The 22,574-nt window shown below is 47.3% G+C and overlaps 1 protein-coding gene across 3 annotated transcripts in view; it reads left to right on the top strand.

Annotated features, from left to right (window-relative positions):
- LOC140389667 (uncharacterized) overlaps window positions 1-22,574 on the top strand; it is a 405,956-nt gene that overhangs the window by 81,425 nt on the left and 301,957 nt on the right. The window lies entirely within an intron of this gene.

The following is a 22,574-nucleotide window of genomic DNA, read 5'->3' as shown; positions in this document are numbered from 1 at the left end:
CCAGCTGCTTGTTTTTATCACACACACTTCACTGCAATCTGTATCTATTTGAATGTGTTTCCATTTTGTGAGGTGATAAATCCCTGCATTAAAATAGTCTTGCTGCCCATCTGGCAACAATTAACCTACAACACTACTTCTACTAATGTTCTGTTGAGACAAGAAAATGATCCTTTTTAACAGGATATGCATCTTGGGAAGAGTGTGTTTATTAGGTAATTTGGTAGATATTCACCAAAATTGTTTTTCAGCTCAAAAGTTTATCAGGGCAAAGCTGAACAAAATTGGTTATTACTTTGTTCACCTGCACCTCGATGGTCCCGACACTTCGCCAACAAATGGAAAATACTACCTCAGTAAAATTATGAATTTAATGTATTAATCTGAAACTTGTTATTGCACGTTGACCCAACAGACTCCATTCCAATGATAATAATCATTATTGTCACAAGTAGGCTTACATTAACACTGCAATGAAGTTATTGTGAAAATCCCCTAGTCGCCACTCCGGCGCTTGTTCAGGTACACAGAGAGAGCATTCAGAATGTCCAAATTACCTAACAGCATATCTTTCGGGACTTCTGAGAGGAAACCGGAACACCCGGAGGAAACCCACGCAAACACGGGGAGAACGCGCAGACTCCACACAGACAGTGACTCCACCTGGGACCCTGGCACTGTGAAGCGACAATGCTAACTGTGCTACGCCCACTTACTTGTCCCCCTTATTCTGATGCACTGATTATAAACTTTATAGGGGCTCCAATCTTGAGGATCTTCTTTGGCTCACGGGGGTTTGTTGTAACAGAGGTTTTTTGCAACAATCGATTGGGCAGGAAGGGTTTATTGGAATGGTAATGAATAAGATGGATAGACTCAACTCTATGGCTGCTCGCTCTTTCAAGAAACATAAAAAGGCTAATATTCTGATACACGGTTGCCAGATTTTACAGACAACCTACAGGCAGGAAAGCTGGCGGGTGGACCCATACAATTGTGTGCCGTGCCATCAGCAGCATGCCCGCCAGATGCCCACCCATCCCCACTGTGATTTTAAGAGAGGTGCCAAGTTGGCTACACAATTGAGGCCCTTAAGTGGGCAATTAATGCCGACTAAAGGGCTTCATCTTATCGCTGTTCGGTTTTTATGGTCAGGATAAGTCTGCACCCAATGTGTTGAAATTTATAGGCTGCTGGCTGGTGAAGTGGGTGGTGCCTCCTTTCCAAGAACCAATATCCATTGGAGGTCCCTCCTGACAGTTTTCCATCACCGTATCCACCCTCACTCAGGCCCTGTCCAACATGCTTGCCAGAGCCTGCCAGGCTGTCCCAGCAAGATCAAGAACTTGCCTGGAGATTTGTTCCATTGCTGACTCGTTCCTTGATGTCCTCGGTGTAGTACTGGTAGTGGCCATTGCTCCCGGTGGTGGTGACGGTATTACAGAGCTGCCATCCTTTCATTGGCTGGTAGCTCTATAAGGCGGGATATTCTCTTGCCTCAATAATACTTAAAGGCGTGCTGGCTGAAGAATTAAAGCAGGGCAAGCCAGCTGAGCAGAGTCAGAATCACTGCTGATATTTACACTGTGCTATGGGGAGTTGCCTCACCATATAATACAGCCCCTGAATATCTGATGTGTGCATTTGGTGAAAGAGGCTTCTCTGCTACAATACTCCAGTGCAAACTGAAGGCCAACATGCCTCATGTGTTCTCGGACAGTAGAATTACTACTGAGATGCATGGGAAAAATGTAGACTGCACAGGTTGGATTGATTAAATAAACATCTAATTTATTGTTCCTTATACACATGTTCTTGCTTCAATTACATCAAGTTCCCCAATATATATATATATATTCATATATAATTACCACCTGTGGGTCTTCCAGCGTTGGAGTAGGGTCTGTGACAGTAGGTGACCAGCCTGCCCTCCCTTCCTGGAGTCTTCTAGATGTCTTTGTCTTGTTGATTTCCTCTCCAAATGTTCTTCTTGTGGCGAGGCCAGCTTATAGAGAGAGGGCTGGCCCTTGCCTTTTTGCCATCACAGCAGTTTCTGCACATGGACAGGGGTTCTCAAGACCAGCAAACAACGGCCGAGCGGTATCACAATTAACTCCCTCAGGATTCAGTAACATATCAGTTGCCTCAGGAGTCAGTAACACAATCAATTGTCTGCCATTGTTTGGTCAGGTCCAGCAATTTAGCACTGCCCATCGGTTTATGTATCAGAGATCCACCTGTAATCGTCTGACGCCCGTTGAATAATGATCAGATTTGAATGATCCACAGGTTTGCTGAATTTGATGGCCTCCTACAAACCTCACAAATAATCATAGAATCCCTACAGTGCAGAAGGAGACCATTCGGCCCATGGTGTCTGCACCAACCCTCTGAAAGGACACTCCACCCAAGCCCACTCCCCCGCACTATCCCAATAACTCCTGGTCCTAACCAACACATCTTTTTTGCACACGAAGGGGCAATTTAGCATGGCCAATCCACCTGACCTGCACATTTCTGGACGGACTAAATCGGAGCACCGAAAGGAAACCCAGGTAGACACAGGAAGAATGTGCAAACACCACACAGTGACCCAAGGCTGGAATTGAACCAGGTTTCCTGGCGTTGTGAAGCAACAGTGCTAACCACTGTGCCACCGTGCAGACGGTCTGCATAGCTGCTTCCTATGAAATTGTCAGGACTTCTGGAGAGTTATCTTTTTGAGGAAAGATTGTTGTAACACAGGCACTCATAGAGAAGGAAGCCACTCAGCCAATCATGTTCATGCCTGTTCTCAGAAAATGTAACTATCCATTCCCTGTAGCTTTGCAAATATTTTTTCCTCAGATGCTTATCCAATTTCCTTTTTGAAACACTCTCTATTTACTACACTCTCAGACCGTGCATTCCAGATGTTAACCACCTGCGGCTTAAAATGATTTTTCCACTTGCTCCCATTACTCGCTATCTACTCTGTCCAGACCCCTCATGATTTTGAACAGCTCTATAAAATGCTTTCTCAATCTTCCCTTCTTTAAGGAAAACAACTCCAGCTTGTCCAGTCTACCCACCTCACTAAAGTCCCTCATCCCTGGAAACATGGTCATGAATCTCTAAAACCTTTGCATCTAACCTAAGATGTGCCACCTCGAATACTCCAGTTGAGGGTGAGCCAGTGCTTTATAATGGTTCATCATAACCTTTATGCTTTTGTGCTCTATGGGCTGGATTTTCAGGAAAGTCGGGGAGATTCCGCAGACCTTTAAAGGTGATGACGGGGACACGATTCTTGGATTCCCGGCATCTTTCCTAGTGGCTCCAACGATGCAAGCTGGCGTGTGTCACCAGCATACAACTTGCATTCCTGACCTGGCTGACTCCATTGTGGATATAGGCATCTCCTCGTCCCCCAAACGTTTATGGAGCCTGACCATCTTTTCAAGGAGTCATGCTTCACAGCCCTTCAGCGATGTCAATCCATCTCCCCTTACCAACTCATGCTCCTCAATCCACCCCCCCTTGGCCCTTCGTACCCTTCGTGCCAACCTATGACACTGTTCCGTCACATTCTTGACCTGTGCCTTGTCGATAGTGTACAGGCTTTGGTGAGTCAGAGGGTGAGTTATTTTCTGCAGGATTCGCAACCTCTGTATTTTTGTGGCTGATCCAGTTCAGTTTCTGCTCAGTGATAACCCCCAGGATGTTGATAGTGGAATCTTTGAATTCTCTATCCCAGCGGGCTGTGGTGTTCCATTGTTGGAGCTTTCTAAACCAGGGATGGATCGATTTTTGGTCTCTCCAGCAATTAAGAGAACATAGAACGTAGAACATACAGTGCAGAAGGAGGCCATTCGGCCTATCGAGTCTGCACCGAACCACTTAAGCCCTCACTTCCACCCTATCCCCGTAACCCAATAACCCCTCCTAACCTTTTTTGGTCACTAAGGGCAATTTATCATGGCCAATCCACCCAACCTGCACATCGTTGGTCTGTAAGAGGAAACCGGAGCACCCTGAGGAAACCCATGCAGACACGGGGAGAACGTGCAGACTCCACACAGACAGTGACCCAGCAGGGAATCGAACCTGGGACCCTGGCGCTGTGAAGCCACAGTGCTAATCACTTGTGCTACCGTGCAGGTGGGAAAATGGGACAAAAGTCTAAGATCAGCCATGACCGTACTGAATGGCGGAGCGGACTCCATAAGTCATGTGGCTTACTCCTGCTCCTATTTCTTGTGTTCTTATGTCCTGACGCATCGGATTAGACATCTAGACTGAATAACTGCAAAAAAGTAGTGATGCAGAAATCTTCCCAGGCAGCCTCAATGTCTGCAGCATCGACACTGACTGGACCATCTGGGCCATTGTAGCAAACCAAGTACTTCCAGATGTTTTTGAGACATATTAAGGAATGATGTGAACACACCTTGAGTTAGGGTGATAGTTTTGCGAAGGGGTGATAGGCAGATTGAAAACATGCACCAAGGGAGAAAGGAAAAATTAGATGTTAAGTCCCTGGAATTGTTTCAACCCATAGTGGACAACCCATTCACTGTTTTTTGACCCAGGTCATTAGTTGCTGAGAGATTTTCTTGTGCAGGCTTGTCAACTAAAAACGAGAGATTGGGTATGAAAACTGGAATTCCAATAGTAAACCCTGGGTATGTGTTCACCCATCTCGGGTTAAAGGGCCCTGCTGACCTTCTGAGGGACTGATTATGGAAAGTATTACAGCTTCATTTGGCTTGAGTAGAGAAGTGCTTCACAAACTATTTTCCAATTGTGACTACTTTAACACATGAAACTTAACGTGAGCCCAGTCGGCAGCAAAATCAAAAAGGCAAAAACAGCATAAAAGGGGGTTTTGAGGCGCTTTGGGCCACATACCTGCCTCTGAACCAGGAGATCTGGGTTCGGGTCCCACCCCAGGACTTGAATACCAAGGAAGGTGCGTTCATACGTGGTCAAACAGGTTGAGTATTGACCTGCAAAAGCCTTCCAAACACACCATTAACTGGCAGTAAGGATGGAAAAATCTGGTCAGACATGTTTGATGTATAATTGCAGTGGTTCATGACATTCCTCTTCGATTAGATGACAATAGGTAAGTTGTAACATGGAGATAAACAGCATTAATGTTGCTTTGACTCAAGATTGGTGCTGATGTGGAAAACTGGAAGCATCTTGGGCGTCATTCTCCGACCCCCCGCCGGGTTGGAGAATCGCCGGGGGCTGCCGTGAATCCCGCCCCCGCCGGTTGCCGAAGTCTCCGGTACCGGATATTCGGCGGGGGCGGGAATCGGGCCGCGCCGGTTGGCGGGCCCCCCCGCTGGATTCTCCGGCCCGGATGGGCCGAAGTCCCGCCGATAAATTGCCTGTTCCGCCGGCGTAGATTAAACCACCTTTTGAACGGCGGGACAAGGCGGCGTGGGCGGGCTCCGGGGTCCTGGGGGTGGCGTGGGGCGATCTGACCCCGGGGGGTGCCACCATGGTGGCCTGGCCCGCGATCGGGGCCCACCGATCCGGGGGCGGGCCTGTGCCGTGGGGGCACTCTTTCCCTTCCGCCTCCGCCACGTCTCCACCATGGCGGAGGCGGAAGAGACTCCCTCCACTGCGCATGCGCGGGAAACTTTCAGCGGCCGCTGACGCTCCCGCGCATGCGCCGCCCCGACATGTCATTTCCGCGCCAGCTGGCGGGGCAACAAAGGCCGTTTCCGCCAGTTGGCGGGGCGGAAATTCCTCCGGCGTCGGCCTAGCCCCTCAATGTTGGGGCTCGGCCCCCAAAGATGCGGAGCATTCCGGACCTTTGGGGCAGCGCAATGCCCGTCTGATTGGCGCCGTTTTGGGCGCCAGTTGGCGGACATTGCGCCGTTTCGGGAGAATTTCGCCCCTGATTCCTGATTGTCCTTGATTTCGACTCTGAGAATGCACCCATTGCTGTGGCTCAGGGTACTCCCTGAATGGGTGTAAAAGTATTTGCTCACATAACCAAGTAAGCGGGAGAAGATCAAGTAAGAACATTACTAATCCACCCAAGAATTAAAGCTATTACCTAAATGGAAAGCAATCTTCAAACCTATCCTGCACTTTTAATCAGTTATCTTCTGATATTGTGTTAACAATGGGTTATCCGGGCAGCACGGTGGCGCAGTGTGTCAGCCCTGCTGCCTCATGCGCCGAGGTCCCAGGTTCGATCCCGGCCCCGGGTCACTGTCCGTGTGGAGTTTGCACATTCTCCCTGTGTTTGCGTGGATTTCGCCCCCACAACCCAAAGATGTGCAGGTTAGGTGGTTTGGCCATGCAAAATTGCCCCTTAATTAGAAAAAATGAATTGGGTACTCAAAATTTATAATAAAAAACAATGGGTTATCATCGCTGAACCTTTGTATGGCCTCTCCTGAAATGACATGATTGACTGAAGGAAATTGGCACATTAATAAACCTACAACTTTCCACAAGCTGCTTTGTATCCTTACTGTTTTGACGGCACTTTGTTCTTAGTATTGAGGGGCATAGCTAATTATGGTTCACATGGATCAATTAGTCTGTTAAGATGTGCGGTAGCTTGTAATATATACAAAGGAAACCTAGTAATTTGTGTATATTATTGTAATGAGAATTGAAAGGCTTTGTTACTTTTCCATTGCGAAGTTGAATTCACAAGGTTACAGATCTCTTTTTTTTTCCTGGTAAGGCTTTTAACACATTGTAGGCAATGAGATCCTGAGATTTTTTTTTTTCTTTTTTTATAAATTTAGAGTACCTAATTCATTTTTTCCAATTAAGGGGCAAATTAGCATGTTCAATCCACCTACCCTGCATATTTTTGTGTTGTGGGGGCGAAACCAATGCAAACCCGGGGAGAATGTGCAAACTCCACAAGGATAGTGACCCAGGGCCGGGATCGAACCTGGGACATCAGTGCCGTGAGACTACAGTGCTAACCACTGCACCACCGTGCTGCCCTAGATTCTGAGATAGTCTCAAATCTGCAGAAGATGTTAAGATATGAAACTGAGAGGTATGTTAGTGTGGTCAGTGCTGTAAAAAAAAATCCTTCTTAAAAAAAGGTGTAAAAAATGTAAAAATTCTCCCAAATCTGTTTAACTATAATTTTCTAGTTATAAATTATTTTAATTTGGAAGACTTAGGGTGGAGTTTTCTGGCTGCTCCCGCCGGTCTTCTCATCCTGCTGAAGTGAATGGGCTTTTAAATGACTCACCACTTTTTCTGGCCACTCCCCTGTCGCAATGGTGTCATAAAATTCCACCCTTAGGCCAGGATTCTTCGGTCCTGCCATCGAGGGTATCGCAGCCATGACAATGCCTACCGGTTTTGGGCTGCAAAACTTTTTCATCCAGGAATAGAAATCTAAGGCGAACTTTCACAGAAGGATCGTCCGCTCTCAGACATAACTTTGGTTGGAAACTACGGGTGCCAGACAAAATGTGCTTGAACAGATAGAACAATTCTCAATCAGTATGATCTGGTATAGATTTACACAATGTTCTGGCAAGCCTTGATGTTATCTGTGAAGGTTCTCTCTCAAAAGCTTAACAAGGTAAATTTCCGTTGAGGTTTATCTCTCTCATTCGTCATAATTTTGACAATAGGGCTGTAAACTGTGTGAACAGAATGTACACTGGCTGGAGTTCTCAGGTTGTTGCAATTCAATTTTCCCACTGGCAGAACAGCCCCTCAATGGGTTTTGCGGTGGTTACAATGGGAACTTCCATTGACAATCGGCAGGACGATGGAAACCGCCACCAGCGAACGGCATGTGGTCGAGAAACACACGGCTGGCGGACCAGAGAATCCTGCCCACTGTTCTTGGGTTTCTCTGGCACTTCTGCCAAAGTTATAATGGATAAATGGGAGACTAGTTCCAAGATGATTGACCCCTATATATATTTAATTCAAGCACAATAGACCAGATCCTCCCCTTTGAGTTGGACCATTTCCTGACATTGCGTTCCGGACTTCTGATAGTCAGCCTATTCACGTGAAGTTTTCATCTTCCAGAGTCAGGTTAAAATCAAAATATGTTTTTAATGATAAATTCTGCAGGAGGGATGAAGCTCTGAACATTTCAACATTAAATTGAATTAAGACCATTGCTTTTTAAGTCCATTGGACACTTTGATCTGGTTTTCAGCTTGAGAAACCGAGCAGCACTTTGGAATCATCTGATTATTCCATGGTGGTGCATTGTCAAAACAGAATGCTGAGTTTATCCTGTGCAACAGGCATCACATTTACATCAGAGTTTGGCCTGCAGATGTTTGAGTTAACATCTGTCATCAGCATTATTGTTGATCCAATATACTGATGCGGAAATGAAGGCAGGAATATGATGATGGCTAAGATGCTCAGTGTCTCTTTTAGTAAAACCCAGGGGATCTATTATATCTGGCTGTTCAGCCATGCTGCTGCAATAATTACAGTTCCAGGTTTCCATGCAGCTATATTGTTAACTAGTTTTTAACAAGGTTCTCTACGAAGTTGTGGTACTTTAATACAGGGGAATAGCATCACAGAGCAACACAAACAATTGAGAATAACATAATGTCAGGAGCTCAGATCATTCTGGTGTATCAGGTATATAATAATAGTTCACGTCCACCTGTTAGTGATGTCCTGAGTGACTGCAGCCTCATGCAGTCAATTCCAGCCATTCCCATTGTGTCTTGGACCTCTGTGTCTACAGATCAGCTGGCTGGACTATCAGATCCCCAAAACTCTAAGAAATAGCTGCCCACTAAAAGAAAATGCTTGCTCTAAAGGAAAGTGCAAATCAAGAGGACTGGGAGAACAACAAAAAAAGACTTGCATTTCGAAAACACGTTTCAGGTCTCTTGGCTGGCCCAACGCTCCTTAAAGCCAAGGAAGTATGTTTACTATTCTAATGTGGGAAAGTGATTTGGTGAAAGTGTTATTAAAAGATGTAAAAAGGGAATACTTTTTTAAAAACTCAATTGGGATATCACGGGGAGCAGTAAAAGATTTTATAAATGTGTGATAAAAAAAAGTTGCAAAAAGAAATATTGGCCTGTTAAAGACTGTTGCAGGAAATAAGGAAATAGCAAACTGGTTAAATGAATACTTTGCATCCATTTGTACAATGGAGTAAGAGGTCAGCAAAACTAGCGGTACAAGAGAAATTAGAAGTAAATCAAGGGGAGGAACTTATTCAATTTAACGTAACTTTAAAAATGGTTGGAGATAATGATGAGACTTCAGCGAAACAAATCTCCAGTTCCTGTTGCAGATGCATCTGTAATAAACTTCCAAAGCTCTCTTGTTGTGGGAAGTTATCCTGGAATTGTGTTGGAAAATAGCTAACGTCTCTGCATTAACTTAGAGGAGGGGGAGGGAGATACCAGGTAACTACAGACTTGTCAGTCTAATGTCAGCTTTGGGGAAATTACTAGAATGTGTCATTCGGGACAGAGGAACAGAAGAATTGGATACATTTGAGATGATTAGAGGGGCCAGTGTCGCCTCATCTGGCATCTCCATCTGGAAATTTAGTAGGTCAAATTCATTAAGATTGGGGGTTGCTCTTTTCTGCTTACTTCCAGATCCATTCTTTCTCTTTTTGGAGTGAGGTTCCATGCGTTAATAATATATGTTTTAGATTTGCCACAGAGTCTCATGGACCATCTATTACATATACCTGACAGTAACTTCAGTCTGGCAAAATGTTTGCCCCGTCTGCCTGCTTTTGAAATCTTCAGCAATTCTATGCTCTTAATAACCTGCAACTGCAGTTTCCATCTTCCCCAGAGCACTACGCCTGTGGTACATACAAGTTCCATGAAATGTTAAAATATAGAGAACTTAACTGACTACAGTTTATGGTAGGGTCAGCACTAAAGAGGATTGTAAGATGCATATGCTGCCACTTGTATCCAGGGTATAAAGGCCTCGTGGATTTTGGGGGTTGATTTGTGAGATCAAGGGAAATAGGGTGAGAATAATAACTGCACGGAAAAGGACAATAGGGAGACAGAAATCTGGAAAAGGAAATAAAATGAAATGGACAACAGCAAATGTAACTAGTGGGGTGCCACATGGTTCGGTCCTTGGGCCCCAGCTATTTACAATCTATGTAAATGACGTGGATACAGGGAGAGAAGGTTTTATAGCCAAATTTGCAGATGACACAAAAATAGATGGGACAGTATGTTGTGATTAGAAAATAAGAACTTACAAATGGATATAGATAGGTCAGGAGAGTGGGTCAAAATGTGGCAGGTGGAGTTTAATGTGGATAAGGGTGAGATCATGGATTTTGATCGGAAAAATGGGAAGACAACTTTTTATTTAAATGGGGAGGGACTTTGGGGTGCTCTGTTGCAGAGAGATCTGAGGTCCTCGTTCATGAGTCACAGAAAACTAGCATGCAGGTACAGCAGATAACAAAGAAAGCAAATGGAATGTTGGCATTTATGGCGAAATGAACAGAGCATAATGGTAAGGAAGTGTCGTTGCAACTATACAAGGCATTGGTGAGACCACACCTGGATTATTGTGAACAGTTTTGGTCCCTTATTTGAGGAAAGATGGCATTGGAGGCAGTTCAAAGGAGGTTTGCTAGGTTGATATCAGAGATGAGGGGTTTGTCATATGAAGAGAGATTGAGCAGTGTAGACCTATACTCTCTAAGAGTTTAGAAGAATGAGGGGAGATCAAATTGAGGTAAACAAGATGATAAACGGTATGGATAAAGTAGACATCGAGTGGATGCTTCCTCTTGTGGGGCATTCTAGAATGAGTGGTCATAGTCTCAGGATAAGAGGTATCAAATTTAAAACAGAGTTGAGGAGAAACTACTTCTCCCAAAGAATTGTGAATCTATGGAATTTGCTATCCCAGAGTGCGGTGGATGCTGGACTGAGTAAATTTAAGGAGGAGTTAGACAGATTTTTAATTGGAAATGGGCTGGAGGGTTATGTAAAGTGGGCAGGATGGTAGAGTTAAGGCTAGGAAAAGATCAACGATGGTCTAATGACGGAGCAGACTTGATGGGCCAAATGGTCTAATTCTCCTCCTTTACCTTATGAACTTATGAGCAAGGAATTTTAATTTTGAGGAAGAGGAAGTCAATGTGCTGAGCAAGACCTATCTACATTAGTGACAATTGGGGTTTGAGAGAACATAAACAGATATCTGGGGCGAAATTCTCCGGAAACGGCACGATGTCCGCCGACTGGCGCCCAAAACGGCGCAAATCAGTCAGGCATCGTGCAGCCCCAAAGGTGCGGAATGCTCCTCATCTTTGGGGGCCAAGCCCCAACCTTAAGGGGCTAGGTCGGCGCCGGATGAATTTTCGCCCCGCCAGTTGGTGGAAAAGGCCTTTGGTGCCCCGCCAGCTGCCACGGAAATGGCCTCTCCGGGCGGCGCATGCGCGGGAGCGTTCCCGCGCATGCGCATTGGAGGGAGTCTCTTCTGCCTCCGCCATGGTGGAGAGCGTGGCGGAGGCGGAAGGGAAAGAGTGCCCCCATGGCATAGGCCCGCCCGCAGATCGGTGGGCCCCGATCGCGGGCCAGGCCACCGTGGGGGCACCCCCCAGGGCCAGATCGCCCTGCGCCCCCCACAGGACGTCGGAGCCCGCCCGCGCCGCATTGTCCCGCCAGTAAGGTAGGTGGTTTAATCTACGCCGGCGGGACAGGCATTTTAGCGGCGGGACTTCGGCCCATCCGGGCTGGAGAATCGCGCGGGAGGGCCCGCCAACCGGCGCGTCGCGATTCCCGCCCCCGCCGAATATCCGGTGCCGGAGACTTCGGCAACCAGCGGGGGCGGGATTCACGCCAGCCCCCGGCGATTCTCCGACCCGGCGGGGGGGTCGGAGAATCTCGCCCCTGATGTGTAGTCATTCTGCACTTTTTCTTCAGTTGTTCGAAGCAGTTGTACCTAATTACTTAAAGATTGCCACATGCATTTATTTTAATAGAAATAATCAAGATTGAAAGAAATTGAAAATAACTGGAAAAATGTTAACCCACGAGAATGGATTGGAGATGGGTGGAAAATATAAATTTTTAAAACTCAAATCTGACTCCATCAAAACTCTGACCCACCCATTTCTGGTTTTAATGTAGGTGGGTTGAAGAATGGGCGGCCAATCGATTCCTGGGTAACAATCTGGTCACTGAAAGCTTTTATGGAGGCTTCGCATGTCAAAACGTACACAGTACATCAACAAATAAATAATTAGTCAGTGTGGAACAAGGGCAAAATACCAAAGCAGATATGACATAAACAAGAATAGCATAGATCGCCATGACTAGTATCTTATAGAAACAGATCCGTCCAAGGCAGAGTCGTTCAGTAGTCTGGTACTGTGGGGAGAAGCTGTCTGGATGTACGGGTCTTCAGACTTCTGTATCTTCTGCCTGATGGAAGGGTCTGGAAGAGGGTAAAGTATAGTATAACATCCCTCAATGTCTTTATTTATGAAGCCCAAAACCCTCTATGCTTTGCTACTTACTATCTAAATACGTTCTGCCACCTACAAAGAGGGAGCGCCAAGACTTTGACCCCGTGACAATATATTTACAAGTCAGGATGGGATGTGGCCTGAAGGGGAACTTGCAGGTTGTACTCTTCCCATGCTCTTGTTCTTCCAGAAAGCAGAGGTTGCAGGTTTGGAAGGGGCCTTGGCTAGTCCTGAACTGCATATGGGGTGGATGGGGAACTAATCAAGTGGCTACTTTGTCCTGAACGATGTCAAACATCTGAGTGTTATTGAAACTGCACTCACCCAGGCACGTGGTAAATATTCCATCACACTTCTGATTTGTGCGTTGTATATGGTGGATAGGTTTTGTGGAGTCAGGAGATGGGTTATTCTCTGCAGAACTCCCAGCCTTTGACCTGCTCTTGTAGACACATTATTTATATGGCTAGTCCAGTTCAGTTTATGCTCAGTGTTAACCCAGGATGTTGATGGTGGGGTATTCAGCGCCGGTAATGCCATTGAATGCCATGGAGAGATGGTTAGATTCTTTCTTGTTGCAGGTGGTTATTACTGGCACTTATACGGTACAAATGTTACTTGCCACATATCAACCCAAACTCGAATGTTATCCAGCTCTTTGCTGCCTGCAGGCATGACTGCTTCATTAGGTGAGGAGTTATGAAGGGGACTAAACACTGTGATAATCACTGAACATCCCCACTTCTTATTATCGAGTCAAAATATAATTGATGAAGCAGCTGAAGATGGTTGAGCCTAGGGTACGACACTGAAGAATCTCTGCAGCGATACACTTGGACTGAGCTGACTGACCTCCAACAACCACAACCATCTTTCTTTGTGCTAGTTATGGCTCCAAACAATGGAACAATTTCCCCAATTACTAATGACTTCAATTTGCTTTTTAAAAAAAAATTCCAATTCCGGGGCAATTTAGCGTGGCCAACCCACCTACCCTGCACATCGTTGGGTTGTGGGGGTGAGACCCATGCAGACATGGAGAGAATGTGTAAACTCCACACGGACAGTGACCCGGGGTCGGGATCGAGCCACCATGCCACCCCCTTACTACTGCTTCTTGATGCCATACTTGGTGAAATACTGCTCTGATGTCAAACACAGTCATTCTTACCTCATCTATGGAATTTGGAGCTTTTATCCGAGTCTGGAACATGGCTGAATTGGTCTGGAGTGATCCTGCCAAATCTCAAAGTGAGTATCGATGAGCAGGTGATTGCTGAGCATGAACTGCTGGATAGCACTGTTGATGGACTCCTTCCATCACTTTGCTTATGATTAGGAATAACTGCCAACAGTAATTGGCTTGATTGGATTTGTCCTTCTTTGGACAGAGCGTACCTGGGTAATTTTCCACATTGTCAGGTAGATTCCCAGTGTTGTAGCTGTATTTATTCAGAGGAAGAGCTTGTTATGGAGCACAAATCTTCAGTACCCTCTGGTTACCAGCTATTCTGGCACAGGAAATAATTGCTCCTAATTTACTCCATCAAAACGGGGTTTGAACAGCTCTATCGAATTTCCCCTTAACCTTCTTTACTTTGAGGAGGACAGTGGTTAGCACTGCTGCCTCACAGTGCCAGGGACCTGGGTTCGATTCCAAACTCCGGTGACTGTCTGTGTAGAATTTGTACATTCTCCCCATGTCTGCATGGGTTTCCTCCAGGTGCTACATTTCCTCCCACAGTCCAAAGATGTGCAGGTTAGGTAGATTGGACATGCTAAATTGCCCCTTAGGGTGGGGTTGCAGGAATAGGGCATATGGAGGGTTGCAGGAATAGGGTCATGTCATAAGGGTGGTCGTTTGAAGGGTGCAGACTCGATGGTCTAAATGGCCGCCAACTGCACTGTATCCATTCTATGAATCTCAGCTTTCCTTAATCTCCACGTAACTAAAGTCCCTCATCCTCAATACCATTCGAATAAAAAGATACCCATTGTTGTTATAATAGATAGGAATTGAAGCTATCAATATTCTAATTCATAGAATCATAGAATGCTTGCAGTGCAGATGGAGGCCATTTGGCCTCTCGAGTCTGCACTGACCTCTCAAATGAGCACCCTATTCATATTCACTCACCCCCTATTCCCGTACCTTAACCTGCACATCCCTGGTCACTAAGAAATAATTTATCATGGCCAATCTACCTAACCTGCACATCTTTGGACTGTGGGAGGAAACCGGAGCACCCGGAGGAAGCCCACGCAGACACGGGGAGAACGTGCAGGCTCCACACAGACAGTCACCTGAGTCCTGAATTGAACCTGGGACCGTGGAACTGTGATGCAGCAGTGCTAAAGTTAAGTTGTTGTTTTTTCCTCAGGGTGGATCTATTATAAAGAAGTTAGTCTATTTTGTGTACACACTGAGAAAATATTATTTTCTGTTTTAAACAAGATTATTTCAAGGCAGAGTAATATAATTAGAAATTATAATTAATGATATAAGTACCGATTGGAGATGCTGGTCTTGCTCTTTTTAAATGTAATATTTCTTGCGAAGCTCAGCAAATATGTATTTATGAGTTTCCCCCCCATGTATGTGGAATTCAATTTAGCTTTTGAAAATGTACCCAATTTAAATTATTCCGTTTCTTAAATCCACAAATAGATGACCCTAAATCTCTGGCATGTGAAGACATCCAACGCTGATTGACCAAATGCTGACAGGAATTAAAAATTGTTAACCGACAGTGCCAGCAGGACAATCTTATTAAATCTTCCACAAGATAAAGTGAAGCATGCTGCGAACTGGCTTTATAAAAACATTTCGGGACAGCTTTGCTGAAATTAGATTTTTTCATCTGAAAGTTGTTTTTGATAGGAAGTTAGAAAGACTTAAAGGTACCATCCTGCATGAGAAAAAGCACAATGCTGTCTGACAATCACTAAGGTTCACACGAATATCCTGAACATTTACCTCATATTGGAATAATGTAAAATGCTGTTCAGATCTCATAACTGCAGTATTAAAATATATTTTAAAACAATTCAAAGGAAGCAATTTAAAACACTACTTTTGCTTTTCCTTTCTGCATATTTTTGTTTCCTGTCCAGTTCCTTCTGCACGATACCTTCTGAACATAGTGATTCTGTTAAATGCGTTTTTATTTATGTTTTTTAAGAAATGGTTTACATGCAGGACTTGACCTTCCTTTCTTCCAGCATCTTCTAGTATTCTGTCAATAGTCCTGAAGGCTAAGGGGTGGCACGGTGGCACAGTGGTTAACACTGCTGTCTGATTTTGATTCTGGGGCGAGATTCTCCGACCCCCCGCCGGGTCGGAGAATCGCCGGGGGCTGGCGTGAATCCTGCCCCCGCCGGTTGCCGAAGTCTCCGGCACCGGAGATTCGGCGGGGGCGGGAATCGCGCCACGCCAGTTGGCGGGCACCCCCGCGCGATTCTCAGGCCCGGATGGGCCGAAGTCCCGCCGCTAAAATGCCTGTCCCGCCGGCGTAAATTAAACCACCTACCTTACCGGCGGGGCAAGACGGCGCGGGTGGGCTCCGGGGTCCTGGGGGGGGCGCGGGGCGATCTGGCCCCAGGGGGTGCCCCCACGGTGGCCTGGCCCGCGATCGGGGCCCACCGATCCGCGGGCGGGCCTGTGCCGTGGGGGCACTCTTTCCCTTCCGCCTCCGCCACGGTCTCCACCATGGCGGAGGCAGAAGAGACTCCCTCCACTGCGCATGCGTGGGAAGCTGTCAGCGGCCGCTGACGCTCCCACGCATGCGCCGCCCGGAGATGTAATTTCCGTGCCAGCTGGCGGGGCACCAAAGGCCTTTTTCGCCAGCTGGCGGGGCGGAAATTCGTCCGACGCGGGCCTAGCCCCTTAAGGTTGGGGCTCAGCCCCCACATTCCGCACCTTTGGGGCGGCACGATGCCCGTCTGATTTGCGCCGTTATGGGCGCCAGCCGGCGGACATCGCGCTGTTTCTGGAGAATTTCGCCCCTGATCTTGGGTGACTGCGGAATTTGCTCATTCTCCCGGGTGCTCCGGTTTCCTCCCACAGTCCAAAGATGTGCAGGTTAGGTGAATTGGCCATTCTAAATTGCCTCTCAATATCCAAAAGGTTAGGTGGAGTTACTGTGCCTGGGTAGGGTGCTCTTTCGGCGGGTTGAGCAGGCTCAATGGGCCGAATGGCCTCCTTCTGCACTGTAGTGATTCTGTGATTCTATGACTTGTGCTCCAGAACGTGCTGCACCCGTAGCCAAGCTATTCCAGTCCAGCTGCAACACTGACATTTACCCGGCAATGTGGAAAATTGCCCAGGTGTGACTTGAACACAAGAAACAGGACAAATCCAGTCCAGCCAATTACCCATCAGCCCTATCAGTCTACTCTCCATCATCAGCAAATTGATGGAAGGAGTCATCAACACTGCTATCAAGCGGCACTTACTCAGCATTAACCTCACGGACGCTCACTTTGGTTCTTCCAAGGACACTCAGCTCCTGACCTCATTATCGTCTTGGTTCCAACATGGACAAAAGAGCTGAATGCCAGAGGTGAGGTGAGAGCGGCTGCCCTTGATATCAAGCGAGAATAAAAGAGCCCTAGCAAAACTGGAGTCAATGAGAATGAACCCTCCACTGGTTGGAGTCATACCTGGCACAAAGGAAGATGGTTGTGATGGTTGGAGGTCAATCATCTCAGCTCCAGGACATTGTTGCAGGAGTTTCACAGGGTAGTGTACTCGGCCCAAACATCTTCAGCTGCTTCATCAATGACCTTTCCTTTCGTCACATGGATAGAAGTGGGGATATTCGCAGATGACTGCACAATGTTCAGCACCTTTCGCGACTCCTCAGATAATGAAGCAGTTCATGTCCAAATGCAGCAAGACTTGGACAATAACCAGGCTTGGGCTGACTAGTTGCAAGTAATAGTCATGCCACACAAGTGCCAGGCAATGACAAACTCCAACAAAGGAGGATCTAACCATCACCCTTTGATGACCAATGGCATTACCATTGCTGAATCCCCCACTATCAACATCCTGGGGATACAACTGGCCATAAACTGAACTGGGCTAGCTGGGTAAATACTGTGGCTACCAGAACAGGTCAAAGACTAGGAGTCTTGCAGTGAGTAACTCCCCTCCTGCCCCTTCTAATGCCTGTCCACCATCAACAAGGCACAAGTATAATGCAATACTCTCCACTTGTCTGGATGAGTGCAGCTTCAACAACACTCAAGAAGCTCGATACTATCCAGGGCAAAGCAGCTCACTTGCTTGCTACCCCTACCACAAACATTCAGTTCCTCCACCACTGATGAAAAATGGCAGACGTGTGTACCATTTATACGATGCACTGCAGTAACTCACCAAGGTTCCTTAGGCAACATCTTCCAAATCCACAACCACTACCATCTAGAAGGTCAAGGGCAACAGATACCTGGGAATGCCACCACCTGGGGGTTTCCTTCCAAATCACTCACCATCCTAACTTGGAAATATATCCCCTTACCTTCATTGTCAATGGGGCATAATCCTGGAATTTCCTCCCTAATATCATTGTGGGTGTACTTAACCCTCAGGGACTGCAGTGGTTCAAGAAGACAGCTCACCCCCACTTTTTGAAGGGCAGCTAAGGATGGGCAATAGTTGCTGGCCTAGCTAGTGATGCCCACACCCAGTAAAAGACTTAAAATGTAATTTCCCAAATCTACTTATCTTGTGATTGGATCTTAATACGATAGGTTGGATATAAGGGGTAGACGAGACATCACTGAAGGCCGGGGAGTACAATTACTCCTTTATTTGTGACAGCAAATTGATATGTTTCCAAAGGAGCTGTTTTTAGCCTTTGTAACAACTCAACATGTGGCATTGTACTCCTATTATGGATACAATTATTATGCATAACCTAATAGGTTGATATCGGTTTTTCTGGAATATGTTTAATTGAAATGCTTTCCCAGACTTGAAGACTGAGTGGTGGCTTAATAGAGATATTTTAAATTATGATAGGTTTTGATAGGCTGGATACAAGAGAATATTTCATCTTGTGAGGAAGAGCTTAACTAGAGGCCATCAATAGAAGATAATCACGAACAAATCCAATCGGAGATTCATTACCCAAGGAAAAGTGAGAATGTGGAACTCGGTCCCTCAGGGAGTGTTGCAGTGAATAGTACAGATGAATTTAAGGGTAAGCTAGACAAGCGTATAAGGGAAAGGGGAATAAAGGGTGATCGATTTAGATGTGGAGAAACAAAAAGATGGAGTGGAAGCATAAACGCCACCATGGACTGGTTCAGCTAAATAGCCTGTTCCTGTACCATTTTTCAAATGCATTCCTGTCCGGTATGTATCTCCCATTGTTACCAATTCATATTGAATGCCTATAAAAGTTTCTATAAATTATTATATTGATTATTTCTTAATGCAGTCGTTATTTTAATGTGCTCCAGTCAGTATCTGGGAAATGCTTCCAGAATGTTGGAAGACGTTTCTCTTTGGGGAACTAATTTCAATTGATTAGTTCATAATAGCTCTGAGCCTGTTTAGAAAAGCACAGTTATGCGGATTAGACTCTGGCTCCTTATTTTCCCCTGACAGGCAATTCCATTAAACAGCAATTTAGGGTCTGTAGACGATGTGGTTGGAGGAATTCAAACATTTTGCAATCTTATTCATGTAATGACCACATTCATAATTTGTATATGCTGTATCAAGGCTTGAAGTATGATGGATATCCTGCAATTAATTTTAAAATGATCCTATTTTTATGAGTTTAGGGGTGCTTTACAGCTGATGCAGAATTTACCAAGCTAGATCAAGCTTGTGATTTGATCTGTCGGGTATTGTGTGTTAAAATATTATGGGCGGGTTTCTCCAGCCCTCCAGCTGCGTGTTTCTCGTCAGCACATCATTCGCTGGTGGCGGGATTCTGTATTCCCGCCAAATGTCAATGGAATTTCCCATTGAGGCCACCCCACACCACTGGGGGTGTGGAGTCGTGGAAACTGGGCAGGATTCGCCGAACCTCCACGCCGAAATCGCGATGGGCGGCGGGGGGGTGGAAAATGGGCGTCGACGCCGAAATCTGGACAATCGCCGCGAATCGCGTGCACGCAGTCTACACGGAGCGGGTAGGGGGCCATTGACAGAGGCCCCTGCGGCGATTCTCCAAGTGAAACTGGCCAAGTTCCCGATGGTGTGGGACTCTCATGGTCCCACCCATTAGGAACTCGGTGTGGCGGCTGCGGACTGGGTCCGCAGCCACCCTGGTGGGGGTGAGGGGGGATCCTTCACTGGGGGGGGCTTCACAGGCAGTCAGGCTATCAATCGGGCGCCACCGAACCATGGGCGCGTGCAATCTTGGGGGGGGGGGGTGCTGCTATCTTTTTGGTGCCGCTCTGCGGTGTGGATTTGCCATGTCGTTCGGGGCAGCCAATGCAGGCCGCCACGTGTGCATGCGCGAACCCTCAACCAGAAGTGCAGGGTCGAGTATCGGCAGCCGGAGCTGCAAGGACTACTCCGGGGGCCTGCTAGCCCCCTCCAGGTAGGAGAATCACTCTGGACTTTCTTCAGGAAAGTCCAGAGTGATTCACCTGCGTTTTCACGCTGGAGTGGGGACATAGCCCCATTATTGGAGAATCCCGCCCAGAGAAATCCAACGGCTGGAGAATTCCAGCCTATATTGTAAAGTCTATGGGAGCCCGATTATATGTTTTTCTGTTTAAAACTAATACATATTGGGCTAGCATTTCCACTGTGGATACAATTGACAATCTGGGTACAAATTGCACTCAAAATTGTAATAGTCTTCAGGAGTTTTCTTTTGCTCACGTTTCTGCTGTTGCTGTCTTTGGTGTTGTCTCTTAATTTGGTTCTGTTTAATTACGTTTGCTCAAGAGTCGCCAGGTATCTTTCGACACCGCCACTAGGTTCAGAACCGAATACTGACCACAGACTCGATACACCAGTTAGTAAGTTCAAAAGCAATGCTCATTTATTTACACACAGTCAAATCTACTCATGCATAAACTCTACAAACTAAACTATCACTATTACTAAAGCCTATACTTAGCTTCGGGTGCACACTCAGTCAGAGGAACAATGGGCGTTGCTCGGTTCTGAGGCTGCTGGGTTGAGCTGTTTACAGGATAGCAACTAGATACGTCTATCTCGTAGCGTGCGTTGACTTGGAACTTACTTGGTCTGGCATAGCTGCTAGGCTGGTCTCTCTTCGCTGAGAGCCAAGGCCGCCAAAGAAGAAAGATTCGCTCTTGGAGAATACTTTTTACACCTGAAAGGGCTTTGCGTGCTTTTGGGCAGGCCTTGAACTTGGCCTCAATTAATTGGGCCTTTCCCAATCATTCTTATCGATCTTCCTCCAATAGAGGGGTGGGTTCCCTGGTTGCTGGGCATGTCCGAGGTGGCCGTTGGTTTGCTTTGTTTGAGTCTCCTCTGGCGCCGGGGTGTCTGCCTTAACATTGTTTATCTAAATATTTCCCTTTTGTCCCCGGAGATGGCTCATTAGTATGTAGATGGCTTAGCAGTTTCTGTCCTGTTTGAGAGCCAAGGCTCTAATCAACAGACAGACCTTGCACCTGCTTGGTTTTGGTTTTGTCCAATTTTCCCTGCATTCTTTGCAAGTGTCCATTTTGTAATCGGGACGTGGCCATCCCAGATAGCTACACCGCTAAAACCCATTCACATATTACTGAAGTAAAATCTGGTATGAAACAGCGATTGGATGCGATTTGGAATGTGTTTTATTAAGCGTGTCAGTTTCATAGTTCTCCGGTGAGTATTCACACTGATCTGTGATAGTTCCATGCGCCTGGGCTGGGATTCTCTAACCTCGCACCGGGTCGGAGAATCGCTGGGGGGGGGGGGGGGGGGGGGGGGCACGAGAATCGCACCACGCCGCTCTGACGCCGGCTGCTGCGCCGGTTGGGGGCCGTTGAAAGCTGCCGGCTCGGTGATTCTTCGGTTGAGTCCTGCCGGCATGGGTTATGTATGGTCCCAACCGGTGGGACCTTGGAGTTCTGGCTGCGGGGGCCATCCTGGTTTTGGGGGGGGGGGGGGGGGGCGGCGGGGTGATCCGACTCTGGGGGGTGCTTCCACGGTGGCCTGGCCCCTGATCGGGGCCTACCGATCGGCAGGCGGGCTAGTGGCTAGTTCCATGGGGGGTCTATATTCCTCAGCGCCGGGCCCCTGTAGGGCTCCGCCATATTGCCCGGGTCCGGCGCAGAGACGAGAAGCCACATGAATCCGTGGACTCGCGCCGGCCATGGCGCGCATGCGTGGACTCTCACCGGCCGTGGCGCGCATGCGTGGACTCTCACCAGCCGTGGCGCGCATGCGTGGACCCACGTCGGCCATGGCACGCATGCGTGGACTCGCGCCGGCTGCGGCGTGCATGCGTGGACTCGCGCCGGCTGTGGCGTGCATGCGCGGACTCGCGCCGGCCGTGGCGTGCATGCGTGGACTCGCGCCGGCTGTGGCGTGCATGCGCGGACTCGCGCCGGCCGTGGCGTGCATGCGTGGACTCGCGCCGGCTGTGGCGTGCATGCGCGGACTCGCGCCGGACGTGGCGTGCATGCGTGGACTCGCGCCGGCTGTGGCGTGCATGCGCGGACTCGCGCCGGCCGTGGCGTGCATGCGCAGACTCGCGCTGACCGTGGCACACCGGCTTCCGAGCGCCAGAACAGCGGACACCACTCCGACGCCGTACTAGGGAGGGGTGCATTCCCGGGCCTGGCGGCCCGTTGACGCCGGAGTGGCTCGCGCCGCTTTTGACGCCGGCGTCAGAACTTGGCCGCGGGATCGGAGAATCCCGGCCCTGGTTTCTACTCTTCAGCTCAATAGTCACAGCCTCAAGACTCAACTGCTTCACAAATTGGACCAGCGTCATGATGAGCTTAAACAAAACTCACTCTTATATTTAAAAGTGCTAACCTTTTGCATTTTACTTACACAGCTCAACTCGGTTTATCACAAAAAATCAGCATTTTTAATCAAAGTATCTTCTCCATCGCCTCAACCTGACTTTAAACAAAAAAAAATTACTTTAATACAAAATTCAGAATATTTACTAGTTTAATAGTTGTACAGTAT

The sequence above is a fragment of the Scyliorhinus torazame genome, chromosome 14, assembly GCF_047496885.1.
Source record: "Scyliorhinus torazame isolate Kashiwa2021f chromosome 14, sScyTor2.1, whole genome shotgun sequence".
Lineage (NCBI taxonomy): Eukaryota > Metazoa > Chordata > Chondrichthyes > Carcharhiniformes > Scyliorhinidae > Scyliorhinus > Scyliorhinus torazame.
Note: the sequence above shows the minus strand (reverse complement) of the source record. Positions and strands in the feature narration are given on the sequence as shown.